This window comes from Periplaneta americana, chromosome 4 (assembly GCF_040183065.1).
Source record: "Periplaneta americana isolate PAMFEO1 chromosome 4, P.americana_PAMFEO1_priV1, whole genome shotgun sequence".
Lineage (NCBI taxonomy): Eukaryota > Metazoa > Arthropoda > Insecta > Blattodea > Blattidae > Periplaneta > Periplaneta americana.
This window is the reverse complement of record NC_091120.1, coordinates 33,895,088-33,909,726: the sequence shown is the minus strand read 5'-3', so window position 1 is coordinate 33,909,726 and position 14,639 is coordinate 33,895,088. Positions and strand designations below refer to the sequence as shown.

Below are 14,639 nucleotides of genomic sequence, written 5' to 3'. Positions count from 1 at the left end.
TCCATGATCATATTTCTGCGTGTTTGGTCAGAACTCTGAAAAAGATACTTTGAGATACAATCATTTTTATTTTAACTTTTCCTTAAAAAATCAGAATTCTAGTTTACATACTTATTTAGTCTACTTATGGCTTTTAAGGAAGCCAGAGGTTCATTTCCTCCCTCACATCAACCCGCCATCGGTTCCTATCCTGAGCAAGATTAATTCAGTCTCTACCATCATATCCTACCTCTCTGGCGTACATAAAAATGTGAATGAAAATAACACAGATTCGGTTAGGCATATTGTTTAATTATATGTACATGTTCGTGCTCATCTGTGTAGGTGTAGATAGCAGGAAATGACCATTTTGGAGTTATTATGTTCTGACCAATCACTATAGATTTTCTCAAGCGATTTTTGATACCTATAGAATACGTCTTTCCCCGGGACTCGTTCCGGAATCCGTGGTGAAACAAAAATGACAGAATTTCATATGTATAGGCCTACTACAATAACACTATGAGCGAGAGCCGAATGCTAATGCTATTAATTCGTTAATAGTTATGCCAAGAACGAATGTAACTTGTCTGACCACACTCAGTGACGCCACCTTTCCTCACTACGAATATAAGGGCATAGAATAATAGTAGGTGCGAAATCTAGGGAGTCGTGTAGGACTATTTTCAAAAAACTACAAATAATACCCATGGCTTGTCAGTGTATCTTTTCATTAATAGTCTTCCTCGTATGTAATCGTGAAAACTTTGTAACTAATTCAACAGTTCATAGCATAAATACACGTCAAAAAAATGACTTTCATACTCCATCGGCAAGTCTATCGTGCTATCAAAAAGGAGTGCGTTATATGGCAGTAAAATTTTTAATAGCCTCCCTATCGATATAAAAAATGAAACTCAAAACATAAAATTATTTAGGGCCAAATTAAAGAAGTACCTAATTTCTCACTCCTTCTATTCTGTACGTGAATTCATGACATTCAATAACACTTCATGAAATTGATACTAAAACTATGTGTTGTACTAGTAGACTATATTGTAAATCTCGTCTGTATATATTTCATCTAGACTGTGACTATAAATTAAGATTTTATAATAGTATTAAGTTTTTTGACTTGTTCCATATTCTAGCTGTAAGCATGTATGAATACCATGGAATGTTAATAAATACAATACAATACCAAAGTTGCGTATATTAGCCGTACCGCGCTGCCTCTCTCAGTAATATCTTGGCATCGAGAGCATCTACAGATCTGTGCTACCACTCATTTGATTTGTAATTGCGAGTTGTGCAATATTAAAGTGATAATAGATACGCAAGATGCACTTTGAATGAACCGTAGTGAAAAATTTGTTGTGAGCTGGAATTGATATTGGAATGTCGTTTCATATGCAGAGAAAATATATTCCGTGCCTTCCACTAATTACTTTTCTTGTCGAGTTATCATAGATCCATACTCTACATTTCTAAAATGAAACAAAAATAAAACATTCAAACCAACATAACTGTAAATTCATTTCTGAAACTGGGTTGATTGAATGAATGACTTATAGTGTAGCAATACTCGAATTTACTATTTCAGCCAATGTAGACTGCTGCTATGACATCTCGCCGTTCTACAGCCACAGATTCCACGGAGTTCGCTCTTATATTTCACAGACGTGGTCTTGGGCTTGTTTGATTCGTCTTTGGATACTCTTTTCTCCTGTTGTGCTCGTTTACACTTTTGCATTCTCCCAACGTTTGAATTTCGAGGTATTTTGAAGGTTAATAAATTTTCAGACTACTTTGTGAAAACTGAGGATCCTATTTACCCTGGATCATTTCTTTCCTCGTCTACTTTGTCGATCTTGTCGCGCTCGATCGATCAACACCTCAAACGCCCATGTTGGTTCAGATTTCACTGAATTATGCGTATACATTGACCGCCGAAACGCAGTTTTCGAGGCATTCTTTTCACCACTTGTCTCGCCGGCCTTGAGGGACAACCGATTTTGTGCGGATGTTTACGGTTACGGGACCCCTTTGTCTACATAGTGATATACCTTTCATTTCGCTATGTTCATTTCTTGTAAAAGTTGAAAACGATTCTAATGTAACACTTTTTTATACATCATTACCTAGGGATTGGCGATCCACGGTGACGAAAAAAAAAACGTAGATCTATGTCAAAAACACATGCGACAGAATATATCGTACAAATTACAGAAAAACTTTTATCTACACTAATCTCACTAGAGATTTTGATTTATCTACAGAAATTCAAAACTCGAGTGGGATTTAATTGACTGTTACACGATTAGAACAAAGTATATAAAGATTAGAAGAAATAAAGTACTCTAATACAATAAAATATTAATTGACTTATTAAAATACCAAACTGTTTTGTATTATTGTACCATCTCATCATTACAAATATTCCGCTAGTTGGCAGTAATGTGTTATGATGAGTTGTTTTCTTGTTACCAGTTGTGCCAACTATGCATTCTTCATTAAACTATATGGACGATTACTAGTCAAGAAGGCTTTGTTGATTCAGTTTCATTTTGATTAAAGCAGTTACATTCCACTTCAATTATCAATATACTCGTATATTAAACAATCTCTGATACGTGACTATTCATAACCTCATACAGCAGAAACTATAACTTAACCTAAATAATATAAACAAGGGAAATGATATAAAAGTTTTAATTAAGTATTATGAAATAAACAAGAATCATTTTAAAAGGTACAGTTATTGAAAGTACAATGTTGGCAAAGAAAGAAACAGGAGTTGTATGACTAAAGTCGCGGCGCTGTTATTCCCGGCGTGACTCCTCCTCTTTGCTTACGTCTCAGGAAGTGAAGGCTCTATAAAGTCTAAGTAGGTAGTGTCGTTCGCCATTTTTGTTCTTTCGTTGCCGAGCTACCAGACGAGGAATCTATTTGCCACACCGTTAAACATTATCATGTCGTAGCTCCTGTGATAATAAATCAAACGCACTATAATTCAGCAAATAATTGAGCGGAAAATGACGTCCTCGTGTGCTTTCTGCGAACGCCAACGAAAGAGCCAAAATGGCGGGCGATTATATTAAGTATTTATCGACCCTTAGGAAATGTATGACATCATCATCAGCGAATGAAAAGACGCACATGTTTAAATGTAGCCGACCTGCAACGTGATTGGCTGCCGGAAATAAGAGCGACGGGACTATAGAAAAGTGTAATAGTCAGGAGAAAAAAAAGTAATATAATCATCGGTAGAACGGAATATATCAGATTCATTATAATAGGAGAGATCGTAAACCAAGTGGAAAATTAAAATCAAGAAGACCGAAGATAAGATGGGTTCAAAGTTACAAATCGCCATCAACAAACACCGTAAACATGGGATTACATATGAAGAAAAACAATTAGCCCATTATAATAGATGATGATGATGATGATGAATATGATGATGATGCACAGCAGTCCACTGTAAAGTGTATAATTATTTTATTCTACCTATAACTTACAACACTAGGTCATAAAATTTTTCTTTACACTTTCACCATGATGTTATTAGTTGCTTATAATCAAAAGTAATAAAAATGATTGTGCATGAGTTAAGAGAATATAATTAATCATGTAGTCATAAGCTCCACTGCATTGAAAGGATAAAAATAATGTATTATTGCTCACCGCTATCTACATATTATAACCAATACTATAGTTACAGGAGATTGAGAAAGCTGTGTATGCCTCTATGTTTACCTCATGATGCATCTGCAATGGTATTAAGTCATCTGAAGAAGGTCGATAACAATCCCTGAAACTTGGCCAAGAAGGAAATTTTAATCTTGCTTTTTGAAATGTAATAAACAATTAAATATCCTTTACGCCGCGTTAGCATTATTCTATAGGAGTGCTGGTAAAGACACATAAACAGAAATTAATTTATAAGCAAGAATATTCGACTCCTTTCCACTTTTAGAACTGTGATGAAGGTCACTTAGATTTAGACAGAATAAGTAATGAGTAAATGTACGAATGTTTTCTTTTTATTTAAATCTATTAACACTTGTGTGTCACGGAATTTATGCACAATAATTTTCAATGTCTTTCGTGAAAAACTCGTAGATGCAATTTAAAGCAAATGAAACAATATCACAAACCTGTGTAAGTCTGTAAGTACGAACGTAGCCAAAATGTTGAAGTGAACATGACAGATTATAGGGAAGTCCATTTTGGTATGAATGAAACGAAATCTGTTATTATAAATAAGGCCTATTCGGTATTTTATAAATATTCTCTACAAACGAAGACCATGGTTGTCGGAAGAAATGTAAAGAAGTTGAACGTGACAATACTAAATGAGGCAGAAGAGCAAGTGGACAGCTTCAAATACTTGGGATGTACTACGATATAAGCAGTAACATGAGCTGTTGCCAGGAAGAGAAAAGAAGGATAGCAATGGCCAAGGAAGCTTTTAAGGGGAGGTAGAGGTAAATATTTCAAAATCCACAAAATTTATCCGATTTGTTTGAAATTGATCATGGATACTAAGTATGTTATGAGTAATGGACATACCAAGTTCCAACTTTCTAAGTGCAAGAGTTCTATAAATATTAATACTTTTATAAAACTTTATATCGTTTGATATAAAATACTCCCTGCACCATATTGTAAGAAATTTTCAATATTTATTTTTATTTATATGTTCAGAGAAGGTATATAAATAATGATAAGTACCGGTATTAGTTTATTATGGGAATAATATAGTAATACAGTTATCCTGGTTTTAATTTCATGCTTTTAAGGGCACAAAATCAAAAACTAAATAACGATAATAAAAATGGAAAAAAACAAATTTTCATTTTTTCTCCAGTTTTGTTCGAAAATTTCACCTCCGCCTCCCATTAATAGAAAAAGAGGCATCTTCTGTGGACCTCTGGAAAAAGAACTAAGGAAGAGACTAATAAAGTGCTTTGTATGGAGTGTGGCATTGTATGTGGGAGAAACATGGACATTACGACGAAGTAGGAGAGGTTAGTAGAAGCATTTGAAGTGTGGATATGAAGAAGAATGGGGCGTGTGAAATGGGCAGATAGAATAAGAAATGAAGCTGTGTTGGAAAGAGTGGGAGAAGAAAGAATGATGCTGAAACTGATCAGGGATAGAAAAAGGAATTGGTTGGGTCATTGGCTGAGAAGAAACTGCCTACTGAAGGATGCGCTGGAAGAAATGGTGAACGGGAGAAGAGTTCGGGGCAGAAGAAGATAGACGACATTAAGATACGAGTATATGAATTATATGCGGAGACAAAGGGGAAGGCAGAAAATAGGAAATATTGGTGAATACAGGGTTTGCAGTGAAAGACAGCCCTAGGGCAGAAAACTATGAATTAATTAATAATACTGGAACTAACAAAATATATTAATAATAAAATTGTGCCAAGTAACCATAACCATAGTGTTTCTGTACAAAACAAACTAAATAGTAAATTTAAAGAAATGATCTTTCAGGTGATATTAAGAAAGTATAGGTTTCCACATAAAAATGTTCTCGACGACTCCATAACTCGCATAACAATAGTCTAAAAATTATTTTTTTTTTCGTAAAAATAATATTCCTTTCTAAATATAAGGTTTGATGTATCTGAGCATTTTGTCCAAAATTCTCTAATTCAATTTTAATTGCATTTATGCGTTACTTTTAAAACACCCTGCATATTGGCATCACACATTTGAAGCAATTTTTACAAAATAATAGTCTTACTTACTTACTGGCTTTTAAGGAACCCGGAGGTTCATTGCCGCCCTCACATAAGCCCGCCATAGGTCCCTATCCTGAGCAAGATTAATCCAGTCTCTATCATCATATCCCACCTCCCTGAAATCCATTTTAATATTATCTTCCCATCTACGTCTCGGCCTCCCCAAAGGTCTTTTTCCCTCCGGCCTCCCAACTAATACTCTATATGCATTTCTGGATTCGCCCATACGTGCTACATGTCCTGCCCATCTCAAACGTCTGGATTTAATGTTCCTAATTATGTCAGGTGAAGTATACAATGCGTGCAGCTCTGCGTTGTGTAACTTTCTCCATTTTCCTGTAACTTCATCCCTCTTAGCCCCAAATATTTTCCTAAGCACCTTATTCTGAAACACCCTTAATCTCTGTTCCTCTCTCAAAGTGAGAGTCTAAGTTTCACAACCATACAGAACAACCGGTAATATAACTGTTTTACAAATTCTAACTTTCAGGTTTTTTGACAGCAGACTAGATGACAAAAGCTTCTGAACCGAATAATAACAGGCATTTCCCATATTTATTCGGCTTTTAATTTCCTCCCGAGTGTCATTTATATTTGTTACTATTGCTCCAAGATATTTGAATTTTTACACCTTTTCGAAAGATAAATCTCCAATTTTTATATTTCCACTTCGTACAATATTCTGGTCACGAAACATAATCATATACTTAGTCTTTTCGGGATATACTTCCAACCCTATCGCTTTATTTGCTTCAATATACAAAACAATACAAAACAATATACAAAATGATAGTCTATAAATGATAATAAAAAACAATGATTTTATGCGTTTTGAGACTTGAAGAATTCAAAAATGGAAAAATAAGTGCATGGTGCCATTAAAACTAATTGTCACAATCTTTATAAATTGTATTACAATCTGTTTTTGAAAACAGGTTCAATAATCAGTCCCTATAACGTTTATATAGGCCTATAGAGTTACCCTATTTATGAAATGGAGAATAGGGAAGTTACAAGCAATATTCCTTACTTTTACTCGCCTTATTCGTATATATTGCAGTCAACTTTTTGGCTTATTACAAATATTAAGGATTCTAATCCGAACATTAGGGATGGAGATGGTTACTTTAAAGAACAAATATGAGAAATAAGAATTCATTTCCATGCATATTACTAGACGAAGACAATGGAGTCATTATTCTAAACATAGAGCGTGCTTTACCACGAACACAATACGCCAGCAGATATGATCGATTACTCATTCTGCCACCATCCTCGCATAAGATCAGTGCAAAGCAATTTTACGGTCATTATAACTATGCTTGCGGGCTGGCCTATATCACTTAGCAACCGATTATGACCTTAGCATTATGCAACTAGCAACCCATCATCTCATCAGTATTTTATTATAAGCCGTTGCTCTTTCGGATCGTAAAGAAGTAGGCCTATTCATTTCGTCATCACATCGTAATTTATGTGAACAACTTAAATTATTCAGGTTAGAATATAGGATGCTGGATAGAGAAGCTCATTTCATTTCATTTGCTCTCGTAAGTTGCTGTTTTTCATTTTGACGCCATAAAGTATAAATGGTTTTTTCTTGCGGCTACATCTTTGGAACGTGTCATCTAAATTATAACAGGTTGTGAATCCCTAAACTTTGAAGGTAAGTGAACTTGTATGGATGAATTTTCATCCCCTGAAATATTACAAAGACAGCTCATATAGTTCTCTAGTGGTACAATAATTTCAACTGAGAAATCGGGTGTCTCTCTAGACATCTTCTACATAAGGGCTGGGCACATTACGTGATTCTGAGAAATGAGCGCTGTGTGCTTTAAAGAGCACGTCTTGCGAGCGCTCTGACGTATGCAAACTGTACGTCGTTCAGTATGATGAACTTTGAAGACGGAGCTTCCGCTCATACACTAAACCGTCCCGCTATTCTCAATGCTTTTAATGTATCATGGGAGGAGGAGTTCTTTTTGGTAGAGAGCAGTGGATTAGCAAAGTTTTTAATTTGGCATAAAATACCCCAACTGATTAAGAGGTTCAATATCCAACGGCATTATTCTTTACAACATGCTACTGAATATGACAAATATGTTGGTAATGAACGCCATAAATTAATACAGCTTAAAGAAAATGTTTCTCAGATACATTATATTAGAGTATCTATTTCATATTTACATTGTATTATAGGTTATTATACATTTAGTAATATATAATTTTAAATTATACAAGTATTATGATATATCATAGTATAGTATATTACAGTTCATGATATATTATATATTATTATATATCATATACTATACTATGATATATCATAATATTTGTATAATTTAAAATTATATATTACTAAATGTACTATAATAACTTATAATGCAATATAAATATCGAATAAATTCTCTAATATAATGTACCTGAGAAACATTTTCTTTAATTTGTATTAATTTATGGTCATATATTATATTACATTATATTATATTATATTATATTATATTATATTATATTATATTATATTATATTATATTATATTATATTATATTATATTATATTATATTATGTTATATTATATATTAACAGAATGACAATAATGCACTTAGTGAATCGGCTATGAGAATTAGCTACATAATATGCCACGAAATTGCAAAGGAATTGAAAACATTCAACGAAGGTGAATTCATCAAGCGATGTTTAATTATATTGGCAGATGAACTCTGTCCACAGCAAGTAGGGGAAGTGGAAGCCATACGCCTTCATGTAGGACCGTGGTGAGGAGATTGCAGTATGTGCGTATGGGTTATGTAAATAACCCTAATGATTTGTGTGTGTGCATAGAGCGAAGTTTATTTCATTAAATTAATAAGAGTGTTACAAATTCTGTAATGTACAGGGACATCATTTTATTTTTACTTGCATTTTCATTGTACCTGCATTTCTGAATGTACTTCACTCCCACCCCTTCACTAATGTCCTTGCTCCCGTCAGACACACAAACTTACGGCCGCTGTTGCATTCGAAGTCTTAAAGCAGTGAAGTAAACACTGCAGTGTATAGTGTGTTTCAGAAATATGGTTGCGTTTTCTATAGAAGAAAGAACCTATATTAATAATATCATACTAAAAATTATATTCAAGAAACGATAAATTCAATTTCAGAGAATATGCTTCAAAATGTTTTTAATAATATGCATAAAAGAATTGAAGCCTGCATTGTAATGAACGGCAACCATTTTCAGCAACTTGTTTAAAAATTCAGATTAGCTTATTTTGAATTGAGGTGGCTAGAAGCAAAGGAATGCTAGTGACATTTGTAATAACATGAGTTAAGTGCATCCAGTGTAAGCTAAAGTAGGTATCTAAAATTTTAGTGGCAAAGGGATATTTTAATCGCATCACAGATTAAAATTTAAATAAAAATTTCACCGATTTTACGAAATCTTAAATGTTTAAACCCCATTTTCTCAAAAGTAACTTAAGTGCACTTACAGCCCTTTTACTTATGACTCTCTCAATTTAAATGCACTCTCTATATTGTATGTTAACACCAATAATTAATATGCTAAGTAAAGTAGACATTACATAACGAACATAGCCGCCTGAAAAGTTGGTTTTTTGAAAAATAAATGTTACTACTCTATTGTATTTTGATAAATTCCGTAAAAGTGATAATAAAACTGAAAATCGTAATATCGTATTTCCCTACAACATAAATGGATACAGTACTTTTCTCTCCTCCTATATCTAGTAAAATGATTTGTTTACATATTGCACTAGTAACATCAAACTCCTGTAATGGAAGGGGGCAACAGTTTTTCCGAGTATAGCCAGGTTAATGTTAAAAATGTTGGTAAAAATAAAGTGATGTCCCTGTACAATGGATTGATGTAATATTCTTATAAACTATTATGTACTGACAGACTGAATGACTAGAACAACCGTGGCTCTTGTTATATTAATGCAGGGAAGGTAGCTGTAATGCGAGTCCGCCACTGCGTGAACGTTCTGCTCTGGCTTGGAATTGAAGTGCCTTGCGGAGCGAGAGCAGCTCTGGCCGACTAAATGGAGCCGCTCTCATGCCCGGCCCTGCTCTACATTATTCTCTGTTCTCTGATCATGAGAATTATAGACAGAAATAAAATTTACATCTCGTTCGACACCTCATTTGATATTATCTATACTCGTACCTATAATTGTTTAGCCGCAATGGTGAAATGACTACCGCGTAAGATCGTGAGTGAGTGAGTGAGTGAAAATCTCAAATAACAGATCGAATGGTACGCAAGTTGAAAGTTTTCACTGAAGGTAGGCACAATAGTATTGTCCAACTGTATAACTCCTTTCATTAATAAAATTACTGTGTGTCCATGTGAAAACAGAAATCAAGATTCTAAATTGTCCTTATACTCCTCACGTCACCGTGTTCACATTTGGTAGTCCACAATACAGGCGATTAAATTCTTGTACCATGACGTAACTTCACTATTCCACCTTGGGTGTAATGAATGAATAACAGTTTTTCCAATGCGAAATGACAGGTTTATTTGACATTTCTTACGTCGGCAAGGGACTAATTATCTCTCATATTTGTTTATTGGCCGTGAATAAGACATCACTGGCGTCCAAATGTCTGCTGTACAAGGATTGTTCGTTCCTACAGAATTATAGTGTAGGTATTTTACAATAATTTATTTTTCGTTGTCATGAAGTAAGCCACTAAATTTAGACACATATAAGGCATAAGTCATGGGTAGATGAGTTCAGCAATAAACAGGATGACTTTTACCTAGGTGACCGAAGTTCGACTACCGTCCGACAAAACATCTATGAATCTTTCTCGGTGTGAGCAATGGAAGAAATAAAATGTACCGGTAACTTCCGTCGACGGGACCGAGTGTTTGCCCGTTGTCTTGTGACTGTTCTGTGATGTCTCTGCGGTGGTCCTGCGTCATGCTGATCCCATGATCAGGAAGGCCGCATTTGTGAGATGTCTAGTGTGCGATCAAATGAATGTCCCTCCCCTACACGCAGTGGTGTGTAAGTGGGATAAAAAGGGGGAGAAACAGAGAGGGAAAGAAAGAAGAAGGGAAGGAAGGAAGAAAGAAAGAAAGAAGAAGGGAAGGAAGGAAGACGGGAAGGAAGGAAGAAGAGAAGGAAGGAAGAAGGGAAGGAAGAAAGAGAAGGAAGGAAGGAAGAAGGGAAGGAAGGAAGAAAGAAGGGAAGGAAGAAAGAAAGAAAGAAAGAAAGAAGGGAAGGAAGGAAGACGGGAAGGAAGGAAGAAGGAAGGAAGACGGGAAGGAAGGAAGAAGGAAGGAAGAAAGAAGGGAAGGAAGAAAGAAGGGAAGGAAGAAGAAGGGAAGGAAGACAGGAAGGAAGGAAGAAGAGGACGAAGGAAGAAGGGAAGGAAGAAAGAAGAGAAGGAAGGAAGAAAGAAAGAAGAAGGGAAGGAAGGAAGATGGGAAGGAAGGAAGAAGAGAAGGAAGGAAGAAGGTAAGGAAGAAAGAAAGAAAGAAAGAAGGGAAGAAAGGAAGACGGGAAGGAAGGAAGAAGGAAAGAAGAAGGGAAGGAAGAAAGAAGGGAAGGAAGAAAGAAGGGAAGGAAGAAAGAAAGAAAGAAAGAAAGAAGGGAAGGAAGACGGAAAGAAAGAAAAAAGAAGGGAAGGAAGACGGAAAGGAAAGGAAGAAGAGAAGGAAGGAAGAAGGGAAGGAACAAAGAAGGGAAGGAAGAAAGAAAGAGAGAAATAAAAAAGAAAGAAGGAAGAAGGGAAGTAAGAAAGAAAGAAAAAGAGAGGAAGAAAAAAAGAAAGAAGGGAAGGAAGGAAGAAAGAAAGAGAGAAAGAAAGAAAGAAAGAAAGAAAGAGAGAAAGAAAGAAAGAAAGAAAGAAGGAAGGAGAGAAAGAAAGAAAGAAGGTAGGAAGGAAGGAAGAGAGAAAGAGAGAAAGAAGGAAGGAAGAAAGAATGAAAGAGAGAAAGAAAGAAAGAAAGAAGGAAGGTAGGGAAGGAAGGAAGAGAGAAAGAGAGAAAGGAAGAAGGGAAGTAAGAAAGAAAGAAATAAGGAAAGAAGGAAAGAGAGAGAAAGAAAGAAAGAAAGAAAGAAGGAAAGAAGGAAGAAAGAAAGAAAGAAGGAAGAAACTAAGGAAATGAAGGAAGGAAGAAAGAGAGAAAGAAAGAAGGTAGGGAAGGAAGGAAGAGAGAAAGAAAGAAAGAAGGAAGAAACGAAGGAAATGAAGGAAGGAAGGAAGAAAGAGAGAAAGAAAGAAGGGAGAGAGAAAGAAAGAAATAAGGAAGAAACTAAGGAAATGAAGGAAGGAAGAAAGAGAGAAAGAAAGAAGGTAGAGAAGGAAGGAAGAGAGAAAGAAAGAAGGTAGGGAAGGAAGGAAGGAAGGAAGAGAGAAAGAAAGAAAGAAGGAAAAAACGAAGGAAATGAAGGAAGGAAGAAAGTGAGAAAGAAAGAAGGGAAGGAAGAAAGAAAGAAAGAGAGAAAGAAAGAAAGAAAGAAAGAAAGAAAGAAAGAAAGAAAGAAGGGAAGGAAGAAAGAAAGAAAGAAGAAAGAAAGAAGGGAAGGAAGAAAGAAAGAAAAAGAAAGAGAGAAAGAAAGAAGGAGAAAGAGAGAGAAAGAAAGAAAGAAAGAAAGAAGGGAGAGAGAGAGAAGGAAAGAAAGAAAGAAACAAGGAAGAAGGGAAGGAAGAAAGAAAGAAAGAAAGAAAGAAAGAAGGGAGAGAGAGAGAAGGAAGGAAAGAAGGGAAGGAAGAAATGAAGAAAGAAATAAGGAAGAAGGGAAGGAAGAAAGAAGAAAAGAGAAAGAAAGAAAAGATCTATCTTTGGGTTAAGCAATTTCTATGGATCAGCTTAGGCCTAGTATTATGTGAAAAATCAGACGATGTTATATTCTGTAAAATATGTAGCCTAAGAAGTCTTAGAGAAGCAGCAATTAAAGTTTTGTCGGACTTTAGTGCAGTCGAGCCCCCTCCCCCAAAATGTTTCAAAGAACTCGGCGACTATGATCGAGGGCGAAATATGACCAACAAATTTTACGTGGAGCCCTCTATCTATCTATCTTTCTATCTTTACGTGCCGTAAATCTAAGACACAAAACCATAGCTTTATTTCTTTCCCGGAAGAAGCCATTTAACAATTTTAAATCCATCGCCTCTGGCCGGGTTTGAACCCGAGAACCATGTATCCAACGACAACATGGTAACCATTAGACTACCGAGGACAACTAACAGTAAACGATGCAGACAATCATATTCTTATCACAGCGTTTACTTTGGACAATAGACAAATTATAAGTAATTGAAACTGTCGCCGTGTTGTAAGGTAATTAGTTGGGGCAGGTAGAGAACGGCAATGGCATGTACCGACCATGTCGATTTTGACCTTAGCTGTCACTGTTGATAAAATAACTTATAATAAGCCTAGACACGATACATATGCAAATGAATACATTGACGTAAACCGCAGAGGATGTGTTGCTTGTAGCCTAACGCAAGATGCAGATCCCCTTTAACCCCTAAATGTTGAGGCCTGATGCATACATTGGATTTCGTGACTGCCGGCCAGAAACCCGAGCGCTGTAAGTTGCAACATTATCGGATAATCTACAACAAAAAACAATGGGAGTTCTTGCCGGACACTGAAGGACTAGCTACATTGCAGGGGGCCTTGGACCGACTCGATGTCTTTGTGCATGGAAATAATTTCCAACAGGAACGTACTTTAATGCCCGTGTCTTGTAAATATTAAATAAGTTTAACACGGAAATAATTCCGAATAAGAATGTATCTTAATGCCGGTTTCTTGCAAGTGTAAAAGGAATTTAACAATAAGTGAAAAATCAATGGTGGAATAAGTTATATTCTTTATGACAGCCTCTAGAAGACCTGGAGAATCGCATTTTTATCTTTATATGCTTTCAAAATACAGAATTTATTTTAACTTGTTACTTAACTCCCATCTTTTAAAGGCGTATATACGTGTTCGGAAGCTCAAGAAATATATTTCTTTTTCTTTTTTGTTGAATGGACTTTGCTCAACAGTATGGCGAAAAAATGTTAAAATATCCCTGTGTCAATTGACGTGGCCATTTAACTTACTTACTGGCTTTTAAGGAACCCGGAGGTTCATTGCCGCCCTCACATAAGCCCGCCATTGGTCCCTATCCTGAGCAAGATTAATCCATTCTCTATCATCATATCCCACCTCCCTCAAATCCATTTTAATATTATCTTCCCATCTACGTCTCGGCCTCCCTAAAGGTTTTTTTCCTCCGGCCTCCCAGCTAACACTCTATAGGCCTATGCATTTCTGGATTCGCCCATACGTGCTACATGCCTTGCCCAACTCATTGTGTAACTTTCTCCATTCTCCTGTAACTTCATCCCTCTTAGTCCCAAATATTTTCCTAAGAACCTTATTCTCAAACACCCTTAATCTCTATTCCTCTCTCAAAGTGAGAGTCCAAGTTTCACAATCTTAAAGAACAACCGGTAATATAACTGTTTTATAAATTCTAACTTTCAGATTTTTTGACAGCAGACTGGATGATAAAAGCTTCTCAACCGAATAATAACACGCATTTCCCATATTTATTCTGTGTTTAATTTCCTACCGAGTATCATTTATATTTGTTATTGTTGCTCCAAGATATCTGAACTTCTCCACCTCTTCAAAAGATAAATTTTCAATTTTTATATTTCCATTTCGTATAATATTCTCGTCACGAGACATAATCATATACTTTGTCTTTTCGGGATTTACTTCCAAACCTATCTCTTTACTTGCTTCCAGTAAAATTCTCGTGTTTTCCCTAATCGTTTGTGGATTTTCTCCTAACATATTCACGTCATCCGCATAGACAAGCTGCTGATGTAACCCGTTCAATTCCAAACCCTC

At 35.6% G+C, this 14,639-nt stretch overlaps 1 long non-coding RNA gene across 1 annotated transcript in view; it reads left to right on the top strand.

Moving 5' to 3' along the window:
- Positions 1 to 14,639, top strand: part of LOC138697690 (uncharacterized) — a 420,021-nt gene that overhangs the window by 256,776 nt on the left and 148,606 nt on the right. The gene's annotated exons all lie outside the window — the stretch shown is intronic.